The sequence below is a fragment of the Arachis hypogaea genome, chromosome 18 (assembly GCF_003086295.3).
Source record: "Arachis hypogaea cultivar Tifrunner chromosome 18, arahy.Tifrunner.gnm2.J5K5, whole genome shotgun sequence".
Taxonomy (NCBI): domain Eukaryota; kingdom Viridiplantae; phylum Streptophyta; class Magnoliopsida; order Fabales; family Fabaceae; genus Arachis; species Arachis hypogaea.
Window position 1 is genome coordinate 131,700,992 of NC_092053.1, and position 16,692 is coordinate 131,717,683.

Below are 16,692 nucleotides of genomic sequence, written 5' to 3' on the forward strand. Positions count from 1 at the left end.
CTTGGCTAGTCAAAAACCTCTTTATGACAAAGCTGGCTTGGGCTTCCTCAAATCTGTTGAGAAACCTTCTTTTGAAAATATTGCTTCATCTTCTAATGATACAAGGTTTCAAAACCCAACAAGCTTTAACAAAACAGCAACTCCAAGATTTTGTAGACTATGTAACCGAAATGGCCACTTTCCCATTCAATGTTTCTTTGGTGAAAGAATTATTGGTGACAAAGTTTGCAAAGTTGTTTTTGACTATAATGGATTGGGACATAGGAGATGGTTTAACATGAAAGGATCCAAGAAGATTTGGATACCTAAGGTCACTTGAGCTCATTTTGTAGGTATGCCTAGCATCCAACCGGAAGGACAATATGTGGTACATGGACAGCGGATGTTCTAGGCATATGACTGGAAAGGCAACCTTCTTCATAAAGCTTGATGAGTATGATGGAGGGTTTGTCACTTTTCGTGATGATGGTAAAGGAAAAATAGTGGCCATTGGAAAAATTGGTAAAAGTTTCTCATCTTGTATAAATGATGTTCTTCTTGTTGATGGCTTAAAACACAATTTACTAAGTGTTAGCCAATTGTGTGATCTAGGATATGAAGTTATTTTTAGAAATTTTATGTGCTTAGTTATTTGTGAAAAATCTGGGAATATTTTGTTTGAGGCTAAAAGGTGTAATAATGTGTATGGATTGACTCTTGAAGACTTGAAAGATCAAAAAGTAACATGCTTCACTTCTCTTGAATCTGAAAAATGGCTATGGCATAAGAGATTGGGTCATGCTAGCATGTACCAAATCTCTAAGCTAGTTAAGAAGAACTTGGTTAGAGGAATTCCAAATATTAAATTTGATAAGGATCTTACTTGTGATGCTTGTCAATTAGGCAAACAAGTAAAATCCTCTTTTAAACCAAAAGATGAAATTTCAACCAAGAGGCCATTAGAGATGCTACACATTGATCTTTTTGGTCCAACAAGAACTTAAAGTTTAGGAAGTAAACACTATGGTTTGGTGGTGGTGGATGATTACTCTAGATTTAGTTGGGTACTTTTTCTTACTCAAAAAAATGATGCTTTCCATGTTTTCTCAACCCTTTGCAAAAGAATTCAAAATGAAAAAGATTTAAAAGTTGCCCATTTGAGAAGTGATCACGGAAAAGAATTTGAAAACCAATACTTTGAAAAGTTCTGTGATGATTTTGGAATTGCTCATAACTTTTCATGCCCTAGAACCCCCCAACAACATGGGGTGGTTGAAAGAAGGAATAAAAGCCTTCAAGAGATGACTAGGGCTATGTTATGTGAAAATGAGATCCCAAAATTTCTATGGGCTGAAGTTGTAAATACAGCTTGTTACATTTTGAATAGGACCATTATTAGAAAAGGGTTAAAGAAAATCCCTTATGAGCTATGGAAAGGAACCCCTCCTAATATTAAGTATTTCCATATTTTTGGATGCAAATGTTTTGTACTTAACAATAAAGAAAATCTTGGTAAATTTGATCCAAAATCCTATGAGGGGATGTTTGTTGAATACTCCACCACTAGCAAGGCTTATAGAATTTACCTCAAAGATCATAGGACCATAGAGAAATCCAGACACATTTCTTTTTGTGATTCTAATTCAATTCTCAGTGCTGTGATAGAAGATGATACAGATTATGAAGATACTGTCAACAAGGAAACCAGTGAAAAAAATCCCAAGTCTGCCCAAAATGAAGAATATGTCTGTCCAGTTCTGTCTCGTAAGGATGGAGGAGACATTTCTATTTTGTCTCCTGAGCCAGCAAGAGAATCTGGAACAGAACAACCCACTGAAGCTCATCAAAGCTCATCATCACTCCGAAGGCCAAGAGAATGGAAGTCCATGAGGATAACCCCTCTCAAGGTGTAACAACAAGATCCTCCACCAAAAAGCTATCCGAACCAAGAAATTTTGCTCTCTTGTCACAAATGGAGCCCAACAATATAAAGCAAGCTCTTGAAGACCCTTCTTGGGTCAAAGCCATGCAAGAAGAGCTCGCTCAATTTGACAAGAATGAGGTTTGGATACTAGTACCTCATCCGGATGGTAAGAAGGTAACGGGTACTAAGTGGGTTTTCAAAAATAAATTAGGTGAGGATGGAAAGGTTTTTCGTAACAAGGCTAGATTAGTGGCCCAAGGTTATGATCAAGAAGAGGGTATAAATTTTGATGAGTCTTTTGCTCCGGTAGCAAGAATGGAAGCAATTAGGTTGCTTCTTGCCTATGCTGCCCATAAGGGTTTTAAAATGTTTCAAATGGATGTCAAATGTGCTTTTCTTAATGGCTTTATTGATAGAGAAGTGTTTGTGGCACAACCCCCCGATTTTGAACATAAAGAATTTCCAAACCATGTTTTCAAACTCTCAAAGGCTCTTTATGGCCTTAGACAAGCTCCAAGGGCTTGGTATGAAAGGCTTAGTGCCTTCTTGTTAGAAAATTAATTTCAAAGGGGTACCACCGATACTACTTTATTTATTAAAGTATCTAATGATGATATTCTCCTAGTTCAAGTTTATGTGGATGACATTGTGTTTGGGTCGGCCAATGAATCCTTGTGTGAAGAGTTTGAAAAACTCATGACTAGTGAGTTTGAAATGAGTTTAATAGGAGAGCTAACATTCTTTCTTGGCCTCCAAATTAAACAAACTCCTAGTGGCACCTTTATTCACCAAGGAAAGTATGCTAAAGAACTAATCAAGAAATTTGGCCTAGAAAATTTCAAACCAATGGGAACACCAATGCATCCAAACACTAAACTTGAAAAGGATGATGATGGCAAAGATGTAGATGAAACACGGTATAGAGGAATGATATGATCTCTCATGTATCTTACCTCCTTTAGACTGGATATTGTACAAAGTGTGGGTGTATGTTCAAGATTTCAATCTCACCCAAAAGAATCTCATCTTTCGGCTGTTAAACGCATCATTAGATATATTAAGGGAACTAGTGATTATGGCTTATGGTATCCAAAATCTGATGATTTTTGTGCAGTAGGGTTTTGTGATGCAGATTATGTGGGAGATCGGGTGGATAGAAGAAGCACATCCGGCATGTGTTGCTTCCTTGGAAGCTCACTCAACATGTGGTCAAGCAAGAAACAAGCCACAGTGGCTCTATCCACAGCCGAAGCTGAATATATTTCTGTATCTGCATGTTGTTCACAATTAATTTGGTTGAAAACTCAGTTGGAGGATTACAAATTAAAAATCAATAGTATACCCTTATTTTGTGACAATATGAGTGCTATAAACATTTCGAAAAATCCTGTTTTGCATTCAAGAACCAAGCACATTGAGATCAAATATCATTTTATTAGAGAAAATGTGCAAAAAGGTACTATTGATATTCAATTTGTAAAATCCGAAGAACAACTTGCTGACATTTTTACAAAACCTCTTTGTGAAGATAGATTCTGCTCTTTGAGAAAAAGTTTGGGAATGATAAAATTAAGATTTGTTGATAATTTGTAAATTTTTTAGTTTGTTTGGTTTTGTCTCGTAGGAAGGCAGGAGACAATTCTTAGGACATGATGAATGGGCCATGTTACAGGGGGAGACTGAACAGACGTTAATAATCTTGGGCCCCACCAAATTTCTTTGACCCTACTCTGACCCGTTTCTAGTTCCTAATTTTTTTTAATCATTCTTTTGGAAGGTTGTCATATCAAATCTTGGAGAAAGTAGTTGTTGTCAAATCAAATCTTTTCCCTTCCCTCATCCCTTGATTCTAGGAGCTAACCATTCAGTTTTGATTTTAAAATCCTTCCTTAGTTAATAACCGCGCCTTAATGGGTAATAACTACCCCACTTCTCTCTCCAATCAGCATTTAATGCTTCCTTAACCTCCCACCTTTCCCCGCTCACTTCGGCTCCTCTCTTCATCTTCCCTCTTCCTTCTCCATTTTTTTCTTTATCATGAAAAAGAAAGTTGCCCCAAGGAAGAGTAGCCGAACTCCCTTACCAAAAAGTCCTCCATTCTCAACTCCTCAAATCCATACACACATTCATATACACTCCACATCTTCTTCATCACCTTCACCATCAACAAAACAAACCGAAATAATGAGAAGGAAAGTGATAGCCCAAAAAACTTCATTCAGGAAAAAGCTTGGAAAGAACAAGGAACCAATCATGGAAGAAGAAGAAGAGGAGTCTCAAACCTCCATTCCTCACTCGCCACCAAAGAAGGCAACCCTACATGCGTCTGCCTGAAGCACTCAGAAGACCAAAGGTTACGTGCTACGTAACACAAAGGAACCACCGAACCTGGAATCCCTGGATTTCAAGAATAAATACAACAAAGATCATTCACATTTTGATCCTGGAAGGTTCAATTCTTGTGCGTCTTATGAGTTTCACAAAGATGTGTTGAAGAAACGTCACTTGTGTGCTTCACACATAGTGAACCTTGACTCTCTTGCTGCTAAATGAATCGACTTTATCACTCTCTTTGAGAATATGAAGTGGACTCCCCTGTTCAAAATCCAGAAACCCGTATACCCAGCCTTGGTTCGAGAGTTTTATGCAAACATGAGGCTGATTGATGGTGCAATTCATTCCTATGTGAAGCGGGTTTACATGACTCTGAGCAGAGAAACAATAAGCGCTGCCCTAGGTTATATTGATGAAGGACCAGCAGCTTATATGTCAGAAAAATAGGACTCTCAAGTTGGAGTCACCTATCAGATTGCTCTGCAATAAATCTGTGAGAATCTATCTGGATTGGATGGCACGGTCCCAACTCACAAAGCCCTGGGTTCAGAGAGAGCTTTGCTGCACAAAATCATTACTCACATTCTGACTCCACAGAGTGGATCTTACAATAGAGTAACCATTTTTGATTCTCTTGTACTTTTTGCTATTATCACTTCATCTCCTATTTTCTTTGCATATCTCATGGTTAGGCATATGTGGGATTGTGTTAGAAGCACCAAAAAGGCTAACCTTCCCTATGGCATATCTTTTACCTGCATCTTTGAATACTTCAATGTTGATCTAACTAATAAAGATGTAGAGAACAAAGTCTCATCAATTAAAGGAGGAGGAGTTTCAGGTAAAGGAACCAAAGGAAAACGGTCAATGCCCACTGACAGTGATCTTGAGAGCCGCCCAGCCGAGCCATCCAAGATGACAGAATCAATCAAGGAGGTCCTCACTGAGTTTACTAACATGTCCAAACTAATGGTGGATTCTTACAAGGCCGCTCGAAAGCAAGCATACGAAAATAAAAAAGCTTGGACAAAGTGCCAAGAAAGAGTGGGTCTAATGCTTCAGAATTTCGAAGAGGAGATGTGGGTTGCTGATAAGGATGATAAATCTGGATCAGAGTACAACCTTTCTGATGATTAAATTATTTGAATTCTAGTTCTGTTTGGATTATTTTGAAACTTTGTAGGCTGTTTGGATACTTTAGACCTGTGTTTTTTGTTAAACTCTTGGATATTTTGGTTATAGTTATATTTGTGTAAGTTTCATTATCTCTTTTTGCAGGTTCCCCTTTGATGACAAAAGGGGGAGGAAAGCTGAAAAATTGAAAAATTGAAAGAAACAGGGGCTAAAATCCTTTGTGATTTATGATCACCCCTGTGCACAAATTTATGACCTGTTTTGGTTGCTGGATTTAGAACTTAGTTGTTTTTTATTATGATTTGTTTTGGTTGATGAATTTAGAATTTACCTTTTTTATGATCTGTTGAAATGGTTGCTGATTTTGGAACTTAGATATTTTTTTTTGATAATCCCTTTATGTTCTGATAGGTGAATGAATACTGAATATCTTTGTGCTCTGATATGATTATGCTTGATTAAAAATGTTTTCCTTACTATAAACTGATAATTAATTTGCTCTGAAATGATGGCTGGAAAATGTTGTTTTGGCAAGCAGATTCTTTGGAATTATCAAGTGCCTTTCCTTATTTTTATGTACTCTGTACTCAAAATATTTTGATTGATTGAGCAGAAAATCATTTACATGATAACAAATGAGTTTTGTTTATCATTATGCCTCTGCTCATAAATCAAGCCATTCAACATCTCAAAATCCATATGTTGAATAACATAGTTGCCTTAGGCTTGATAAAATTGTTACAGGTTAATGCTTCCCTTGGTAGAATGGCATATATTAAGGGGGAGCCATGTAACAATTGGAAAGGGAAAGGAATCCTAATCTTCAAAGGGAGTACTCTAATCTTTGATTTCTTTCCATTTCGATTTTTAATAATAATGATTGTCATCAAGGGGGAGATTGATGAGTTTGGAAAACTCTAATTTAATTTGATGATGAACAAACATTATTAATTTAATTAATTACAAAATTATCAATTTCAATTTTAATTCATACTTGTTTATTTGATAATTTTTGTTGCCTTGTAGGTTATGCATACTGGGTATAAAAACAAAATTAAAGCCCAAATTGTGTAAAGAAATACATTCAGCCTTGTGCAAAAGTGTTATATGATTTGTGGCTGAATTATTATGCTTGTTGGGCCAGGAAAACCAACTTGTAGCCCAGCTTGATGGTTGGTCTGAAATAAAAAAAAAGGGAAATGGGGCAAAATATTTTTCTTTACTCATTTAACTTGATAAAATCCATTTACTTAATGTTGCATGCTTCAACAGATCACACCTTCACCTTTTGGTGGAATTTAAATTTTATTAAGTGAAGTTAATACAGAACTTTGGAAACATGAGAGAGAAAAAGCAAAGTGATTTGATGGCATTAAGTGTAGCTTACACGCTACTAGGCATGGGTTTTGAAACAATTAATTCATTTTTATTCTCTCTCTCTTAACTCCACTAAAAGTATTTCAATTTCTCTCTTCTCTCTCTTCTTTTTCTCTTGCATTCGGTCACTTCACAGAGAAAGCATGGAAGCTAATGCAAGTTATCAGAAGCAAAAAGAAGAAGCTAGAAGCAAGCTTGAGGCCATAGTGATGATGGCATCAAGAAAAAGAAAATCTGAAGTATGTTGTGGCTGAGATTTTCACCACAAATGGTAAGATTTGGTGAAGAGATCTCAAGCTCTCCATATCCGAAAATGGACGAAGATCCATTCGGTCAGAGGAAGAAGATCCTTGAAAGGATGGCTTGTCTCAGCTTTTGATCAACCACCACAGAAGGTAGCTTATGTAGTTGCGTGGGGAAGAAACAAAAGTTAGAGCAGAAGAAGCTATCATCATCAAGAACTCATCAAGGGCTAGGGATCCTTCTTGGAGTGCAAGTCAAGATGGATGGCTCGAATTGGTGAAGCTTGGTGCAAAAGGAAGACACAGAAGTAATTGTATGTTGGGTTTAACATTCAGTTTCCTCTCCTCTCTCTCTGGCCGAACCGGTTTGCATGAAGAAGAAGAAGTTGGCTCGGTTCAAGAACTTCAATATTGGAGGCTTCCCCTTCTATAAATAAGGGAGAATATCCAGGGTTTGAAGTAAGGAGTGAGAGTGCAAGGCACAAAGTTCTCATAGCTACCTAAGCTAACAGAAGTTCTTCTCCTTCAATGTTTTCTATTTTGTAATTTTCTATTTAATTTTGTCTGTCTTGAGTCTCATGAAAAAAAGGCAAACAATTAGGTTTGTATGAAAAAGTCATAGAGCGAAAAAAGGAAGAGAGTGCAAAATTAAAAGAAAAAGCCATAGATGTCCTTAGAGGTCCTTTGTACATCTGTGTTGTGTTTCATGATTCTATGGGAATCCCCTTGCAAGTTGGGTTAACACTTAGCAGTTGAAAGCTTGGCTGTAACCTAGTCAAGTTCAGGATTGGGAATTAGATTCTGGACTTGTCCCAGATAGGAAGGGTAGTTCCTAGTGAAAATTGGTGTATGTAATCATGATTATAGTGAAATTCCATCATAGTTGTGATGGAGACTGGATGTAGGCTGCATTGCACTTAGCAGCTAAACCAGGATACATCTTGGTGTGATTTTCTCTCTCTTCTACTCCATTTCTGTTTCTGCTGCATAGGAGACAAAACTGAAAAATATCTTCCGGCTGGTTACGAGAAAAAAAGATAATATCTCTTGACTAGGCACGAGACAAAAATAAAAATATCTTCTCAAGGGTTCTGAAAAAATGCAAGTGTTATTAAGCAAAAAAAGGGGCTAAGATTCAACCCCCCTTCTCTTAGCCACTGACAAACCATCAGAAGGATTCCGCCAGAATGAGGAACAAAATCAGAGGCTTGAAAATTTGGTTTATCACATAGCATAGAGGCTTTTGAAGCATCAATCTCCTTCATGTTTTGCTTATTGTAATTTACTTTTCAATGTTTATCTTTCTGTAATTTTTTGAGGTAAAAGGCTGAATGAGAGAATTATTGAAAGAGCCTAAGAATGGAAAAAGGCAGAGAGATACACATGAGTGAAAAGTCTAGAGTTATTTCAGATTTTTTTAAGTTGATTAAGTGTCTTATATCTTGTACCAGTGAGGTATCCATTTCTTAGTTGGGTCATCACTAAGAGTGAATAGTTAGGTATTAGCATAACCAAGTCAAGTTAGGTTAGAACTTGAGTGTGAAAGAATTGTGTCAATCCTGTGCAATTGGTGTATGTAATACTTTAACTATAGTGGAAATTCCACCATAGTTGTTGTGGAGACTGGACGTAGGTTGTATTGCACAAGGCAACCGAACCAGGATACATGGTGGTGTCAGCTTCTTTCTTCTCTGCACTGTTCTGTTTTCTGATATTCATGAGATAAAATAAAATTGTCTCATAAATTTTTCGCTGCTAAGTTCAAACAGATTCAGATTGAAAGTTTTTCTTAAAAGGGTTAATTCATTAAAGTAAAAGAAGGTCATAGATTCAACCCCCCATTCTCTAAGCCTTCTACAACCTTCAATTGGTATCAGGAGCTTTGGTCTCAAGAATCAAGCTTCACTGCTTGAAGCAAAGATCCAATGGCAAACAACTTGGGCTCAACCACAGTTGCCTACACTCTAATTGAAGGCCAGTCAAACAACAGGCCACCCTTCTTCAACGGGAAGAACTATGCCTACTGGAAAGAGAGGATGATGATCTTCATCCAATCCATTGACTACAACATATGGAAGATTATTGTGAATGGTCCCAAGATTCCAACAAAAACAAGTGCTGATGGAGTGGTGACTCCAAAAGAAGAAGTTGAGTGGAATGAAGACGATAAGAAGAAGATGGAGCTGAATGCTAAAGCAATCAACCTTCTTCACTGTGCTATTTGCTTTGAAGAGTACTGAAAGGTGTTTAGATGCAAGATAGCCAAAGAAATCTGGGAGAAACTCCAGATTACACACGAAGGCACTAAATAGGTCAAAGAAACGAGGATTGATATGCTGCGAAAAAATACGAGATGTTTAATATGAAGGATGGAGAAAGCATTGATGAAGTGTTTTAGAGATTCTCAATCATAATCAACAATCTTGATGCTATGGGTACAAACTACTCAGAACAAACCCTAGTGAGAAAACTCCTTAGAAGCCTCACAAAAGAATGGGAAACCACTGCCACTGTCCTAGCCGAGAGCAATAACCTAAGCCCTATAACTTATGATGAGCTGAAAGGAAAACTCGTTACCTATGAAACCACATACACAAACCCGGACTCAAAGAAAAAGGGAATAGCCCTCAAGTCAAAAATAGAATTAAAAGAGAGTGAGTCTAGTGCTGGTATTTCAGATAATGAGCTTATGTTTTTTGTTAGGAGATTTAGAAGGATGATGAAGAGCAAGGGCAAGTACAAGGGTTCAAGCTCAAAGGAACATAAGATGGACTTGAGCAAGGTGACGTGTCATCATTGCAAGGTGGCTGGACATTTCAAGCTAAACTGTCTGAAGCTCAAGAAGGAGGACAAAGAAAAGAAAGAAAAGAAAAGAGTACTCATGGCAGCTTGGGAGGATCTTGAGAACGACTCCAATGAGGAAGAAAATTATGAAGGTGAAGATAAAACCTGCTTCATGGCTAGAAATAATCATCTTGATGAGGTAAATTACTATGACTTGTCTATAGATAATTTACATGCTATAATTGATGATCTTACTCTAAACACCTCAAAACTGCTAGATAAGTACAATAAATGTAGATCTGAAAAATATGTGTTAAAAGCTGAAAATGATTTTTTAAAAGAAAAAGTGAAGGAAACTGAATGTGCTCTAGACATTATTAAAGAAAACAGATTTCTAAAATCTGAACTTGAAAAATTAAAAGGAAAGCACATTGTGGATCCTTCTCAAGAGTTAATTGCTGAAAATGAAATATTAAATGATATGATTAAAAGGCTAAATGGTGACTTAGCAAAATTTGCTCAAAGTTCTAGTAACTTGGACAAATTACTTGCAAGCCAAAGACCATTGTTTGAAAAATCTGGTTTAGGTTATATAACCAAGGAAAGTACAGTTTTTAATGATTCCTCTATGAGATTTGTGATTTCTTCGTCAAATACTATATCCACATCCAACAAATCTTGTATTGGATATGTTCCCACACTTGAGGAGAAATTTGATGAAGTTTACACAAGTGAAACTGAGCCTTCACCAAGAACTGAACCTACTTCAAATAGGTCAGGTCTGGAGTACATTTCGAAAAATGAGGTTGCTTTCAAGAAACCACCATTTTACAACAAAACCTCATATTCGAAAGTTCCAAAAGTTTTCAAAAATTCTGGTGAAAATGCTCTTGCAAAGAGGAACAATTATAACAAAAATCAGTTTGTCAAAAGAAATGCACCTCATCCAAAAAACAGAAAATTTCAGCCCTTTAATCATTTCCAGCATAGTAGCTCACCTCAATTTCAGCAACATGCATCAGGAAATCATTTTATTAAAATTACAAAAAATTTGGTCACTCATATTCACAATGCTTCATTGAAAAATGAATTGCAGGAAACCTAATTTACAATGTTGTGTGTGATTTCAATGCACTTGGGCAACCAAGATGGATTAACTTCAAAGGATCCAAATTAATTTGGATACCTAAGGTTACTTGAAGTTTTTTTATGCAGATTTGCCTAGCATCCAAGAACAAAAAGGATATGTGGTACTTGGATAGTGGATACTCAAGGCACATGACTGGAAGGTTAACTTATTTCATCAAACTAAACAAGTATGATGGAGGTTTTATGACCTTTGAAGATGATGGAAAAGGTAAAATAGTTGTTGTTGGAAAAGTAGGTAATGAACACTCTACTTTCATTGATGATGTATTTTTGGTAAGTGGATTGAAGCATAATCTTTTGAGTATAAGTCAGCTGTGTGACTTAGGATATTTAGTGACTTTCAAAAGACTTGAATGCTGTGTTGTAAATGAAACGACTAATAAAGTGCTCTTTGCTGCCAAGCATTGTAATAATGTGTATGGACTTACCCTTGATGAACTAAAGGATCAAAATGTAGCTTGTTTTTATTCTAAAGAATCTGAAAAGTGGCTATGGCACAAGAGATTGGGCCATGCAAGTATGTTTCAAATAAACAAACTTGTAAAGAAAGGGTTAGTAAGAGGTCTTCCTTTGATAAGGTTTGACAAAGACATCACTTGTGATGCTTGCCAAATGGGAAAACAAACAAAAAATTCATTTAAACCAAAGGAAGACATCTCTACTAAAAGGCCACTTGAATTGCTACACATTGATTTATTTGGTCCAACAAGAACTCAAAGCCTAGGTGGTAAACATTATGGCTTAGTGATTGTGGATGACTATTCTAGGTTTGGTTGGGTTTTATTTCTTGCACACAAAAATGAAGCCTTTTCGGCCTTTGAAATCTTTTACAAGAAAATTCAAAATGAAAAGGATTTAAAGATATCTTCTATAAGAAGTGATCATGGAACCGAATTTGAAAATCATTTATTTGAATCCTTTTGTGAGGAATTTGGAATATCTTACAACTTCTCTTATCCAAGGACCCCACAACAAAATGGTGTTGTGGAGAGAAGAAATAGAAGCATTCAAGAAATGGAAAGAGCTATGATTTGTGAGAGCAATGTTCCAAAATTCCTTTGGGCTGAAGCGGTTAACACAACTTGCCACATTTTGAATAGAACTATCATAAAGAAATTTTTGAAAAAAACTCCTTATGAACTTTGGAAAGGTTACCCACCAAACTTGGACTATTTGCACATCTTTGGATGCAAATGTTTTGTTCTTAATAAAAAAGATAATTTGGGTAAATTTGATCCAAAGGTGTATGAGTGCTTATTTGTAGGATATTCCATAACTAGTAAAGCTTATATAGTTTATCATCAAGATGCTAGGATTATTGAGGAGTCCATACATGTTACATTTTGTGATACTAACTTGGTGCAAAGTATTTTGGAAGATTGTGATGTAGGGAATCAAGCTCAAAAGGACAATGAGACTGCACAAAATCATAAAAATGAAAATTCTGGACAAGCTGAACCAGAAACTACAGCTGCTGAAAATTTAAGAGACAATTCCATTTTGTCTCATGAATCTAAAGGAGATCCTGAAACCAGCAGTACCCAGAATCCCTTGGTTACTAAATCTGCCTCCAAGTCCACCAGACCTCGTGAATGGAGATTCTTGAAGAATTATCCTGAGAAATTTGTCATTGGAAATGTCTCTCATGGGGTTAAAACTCGGTCTTCATCTAGAAAGGCAAATGAAGGAAGAAACATTGCCTATCTCTCTCAAATGGAGTCTCAGAATGTCAAAGAAGCCCTTAATGACCCTTCTTGGGTAAAGGTAATGGAAGATGAGCTTCTTGAATTTGAGAAGAACCAAGTGTGGACATTGGTTCCAAGGCCGAATGGAAAGAAAGTGACCGGCACCAAGTGGATATTTCGGAGCAAGCTAGGAGAGGATGGTAGCATTACAAGAAACAAAGCAAGGCTAGTGGTACAAGGATATGACCAAGAAGAAGGAATAGACTTTGATGAATCCTTTGCCCCTGTTGCCCGAATGGAAGCCATAAGACTTCTCTTAGTTTATGCTACTTTTTGTGGTTTTAAATTATATCAAATGGATGTGAAATATGCATTTTTGAATGGTGTGATAGATAGAGAAGTGTATGTGGAGCAGCCACCTGGTTTTGAAAATAAAGAGCTTTCTAACCATGTTTTCAAATTATCAAAAGCTCTCTATGGTTTGAGACAAGCTCCTAGAGCTTGGTATGAGAGACTTAACTCTTTTCTTTTGAAAAATGATTTTCAAAGAGGTACCACAGACACTACTCTATTTATCAAGAATTATAATGATTCTTTCATTCTAGTCCAAATATATGTTGATGACATTATTTTTGGATCAGCCAATGAATCCCTTTGTACTGAATTTGGAAAAATCATGACAAGTGAATTTGACATGAGTATGATGGGTGAACTTAATTTTTTTCTTGGGCTACAAATTAGACAAACTGAAAATGGTATTTTCATTCATCAAGAGAAGTATGCCAAGGAACTAGTAAAGAAATTTGGTATGGAAAATGCCAAACCCATGGGAACTCCCATGCACCCTAATTTAAAATTAGACAAGGGAGAAACTGAGAAAGATGTTGATGAGACTAAGTATAGATGAATGATTGGCTCTCTTATGTACTTAACTTCCTCTAGACCCGATATTGTGCAAAGTGTTGGAATGTGTTCAAGATTCCAATCTAAACAAAAAAAGTCACATCTTTCTGCAGTTTAGAAGATCATTAGATATGTTCATGGCACATCCAACTTTGGTCTTTGGTATCCTAAGATTGATGATTTTTCTACAGTTGATTATTGTGATGCAAATTTTTCCGGTGATAGAGTTAATAGAAGGAGCACATCAAGCTTATGTTACTTCCTTGGAAAGTCCTTGAATGTTTAGTCAAGTAAGAAGCAGCCAACAGTGGCTTTATCCACTGCAAAGGCTGAGTATATAGCTGCTTCTTCTTGTTGTTCTCAGCTTATGTGGTTAAAAGCACAGCTTGCTGATTACAAGTTAAATACTGAAAATATTCCCTTGTTGTGTGATAATATGAGTGCCATTAATATTTCTAAAAATTCAGTTTTGCACTCTAAGACTAAACATATTGAAGTGAAATTTCACTCAATAAGAGAACATGTTCAAAAGGGGGATATTAGCATTCAGTTTGTTAAATCAAAAGAGCAATTGGCAGATATTTTCACTAAACCACTAGCTGAGGACAGATTTTGCATGCTTAGGACTAGTCTAGGAATTTTAAGCTATGATTCTTTGTTTGAAAGTTGCTGATGTGTTTGTTGGAGTTTTTGTCTCATAAACAAGTATGAGACAATTATAGGAAAGTGAAGAATGTTCTCTTCAATCAGCATTCTCTGGGCTTGTTGCACGTGCAGATTTATCTGGGCCAACCTCAAAAATCAGATCATGGGTAGTCCAATATGTTTCACTAATCCAAACCACCTCTGGGCCAAATATGAATGCTACATATTTTTTGTTGTTTGTTTTTGTTGGCTTGTGTGTTTCAGTTTTTTTTCAAAAGGGTTTTCAAATTTTAAAATTAATTTCCTGTTTTAATTTTTAAATAAAATAAAATCTTTCTCTTTATGATGTCAAGTCTCTTCAAGTCAAATCAGTGGTGATGCAGTTGCATGGTTTGAAAAAAACTTTCTTTTGCGTACGGTTACCAACATTTCTTCTTCTCCATCCATAACTCCTCCTCAAACCCTTCGGTTTCTCCCAACTAACTTTACTGCTTCTCTTCCTTCAAAAATTTGAAACCAACCAAATGAAGAAGAAAACCATAGCTCAAAAGCCTCCTCGTGAAAAGATATACAAGCTTCCTGCAAAACCAAAACCCTCAACTCGCTCCCAAGACCGAACCTTCACACCTTCTCCTTCTCCTCTAACCTCACCTCCTCGTCTGGATCCTATGGCTCGCACTAAGAATCCTTCCAGGGCCTTCAGCTAAGAAGACTCCACCACCGAAGGAACCTCCATCAAAACCGAGCGTTGAAGCCAAGTTCTTCGAAAGGGAAACAACCAGCTGTGACCGAACCCTCATCTGAGCCCACTCAACCTAAGACACGGTTTGTTCCCTTGTGTTCTCAAAGAGGTAAACCTCGACTCCCTCTCAAACCTGTTAGAGAACCAGACATTGATCCTTTTGCTCATAAATCCCCACTTCATGATATCTCACTCCAACTATAATCCTTATAGATTTAGGTCTGCCATGAACAATGACTTTTATGAAGGAGTTATTAAGTACCGTACCATGTGTCCCTCTTTTCTTGCTGATTTGCCAAACCTGAAAAAGAAAGGTTTCAATATGTTGAAAATTTGGAATTTTTAGACTTGAACCACCTTTTTAATATAAAAAATCATGTGTATCCTCTTTTGGTCAAAGAGTTTTATGCTAACATGACATATCATGAGGGCAGTGTGCATTCTTATGTTAAGGGCAGAGATATTATTTTAAATAATGAAACAATCAGTAATTTATTGAAATATACTGATGCTGGGGTTTAGGCTTATACCTCTGTTAAGTGGGATGAAGGAGTTGGTATTTTTTTCAATGATGCCTTGACTCATATTTGTGAACATGTTTCCTTGATTGATGGCATTACACTCACTCACAAAGCCCTAGGATATGAACGTGCTCAGTTGCGCCGCATTGTCAACCACATCATACTTCCTCAAAGTGGTGCATATCAAAGGGTTTCCTATACTAACACTCTAGTTTTGTATGCCCTGCTCACTAAAACAGAAATTTCATTTGCTTATTTGATGGTTAGATACATGTTTAACTCTGTTAGAAGTGAGAAAGACAAAGCCCTTCCTTATGGCATGTTTCTAACTTGCATATTTGAGTATTTTGGTCTTGACTTGTCCAATGAGGATTATAAAAATAGACATTCATATCTAAAGGGAGGTGGTGCAGTGAAACAACAAAAAGGGCCTACTCGATCTGAGAGAGTGGTTCTAGATGATGAAGATGATGAGTTCGTTCCTGAGGAATCTCCTCCTCCTTCCATTGAGGGCACTTCCATCTCCACTGGACAAAAATCTGCTCTGCTTAATGTTGTCAAAGACGTCATCCAGGAGTTCGTCTCCCAATCTAATCACATGATTGCCATGAGTAAGGAACAAAGGAAGCTAGCAAGCAAGCATGAGAATTTCCTCTGGAAATCAAGGGATAGAGTGGCTGTATTTATGAAGTTCATTGATAATCTTCAACAAGATGAAGATCCTGCCACTGATGTTGAAGAGGAAGCTTATTCAGAGGGAAATGGTTCAGATGCCAAGATTTGTCTCATGAAATTGCCGCTGTCTGCTCACTTTTGTCTCATAAAAACTGTTTCTTTTGTTACTTTTGAACTACTTTTGTTATTTCGGATGACTGTAATACCTTAACAACTACTGCATTTACTTTAAATTATTTTGGTGTTTTTCTTAGACTGTGCATTAACACTTTCTTACAGGTTATAAGGTGCAGATTTTTCCTTGATGTTGACTATGCTCCACCCTTGATGACAAAAAGGGGAGTAATAGCATGAGTAGTAATTTTTTTTTGGGTAAATTTAATTGCTGCTGCTGAATTTTTGTGTGATTTTTTATTACTGGTGCCACAATGGTTTTAGCGTGAAAATTTGATTTGAAAGTTTTGCTACTACTGTGATTCTATTTTGGCATGAAAATTGGAACTTGCTTTATATGATATGTGGCTGGTTTGCTCTTTTCAAACTTAATGCTCAGTTTTGTGTGATGACATGATATATTAAATACTGGGCTGAATTTGTG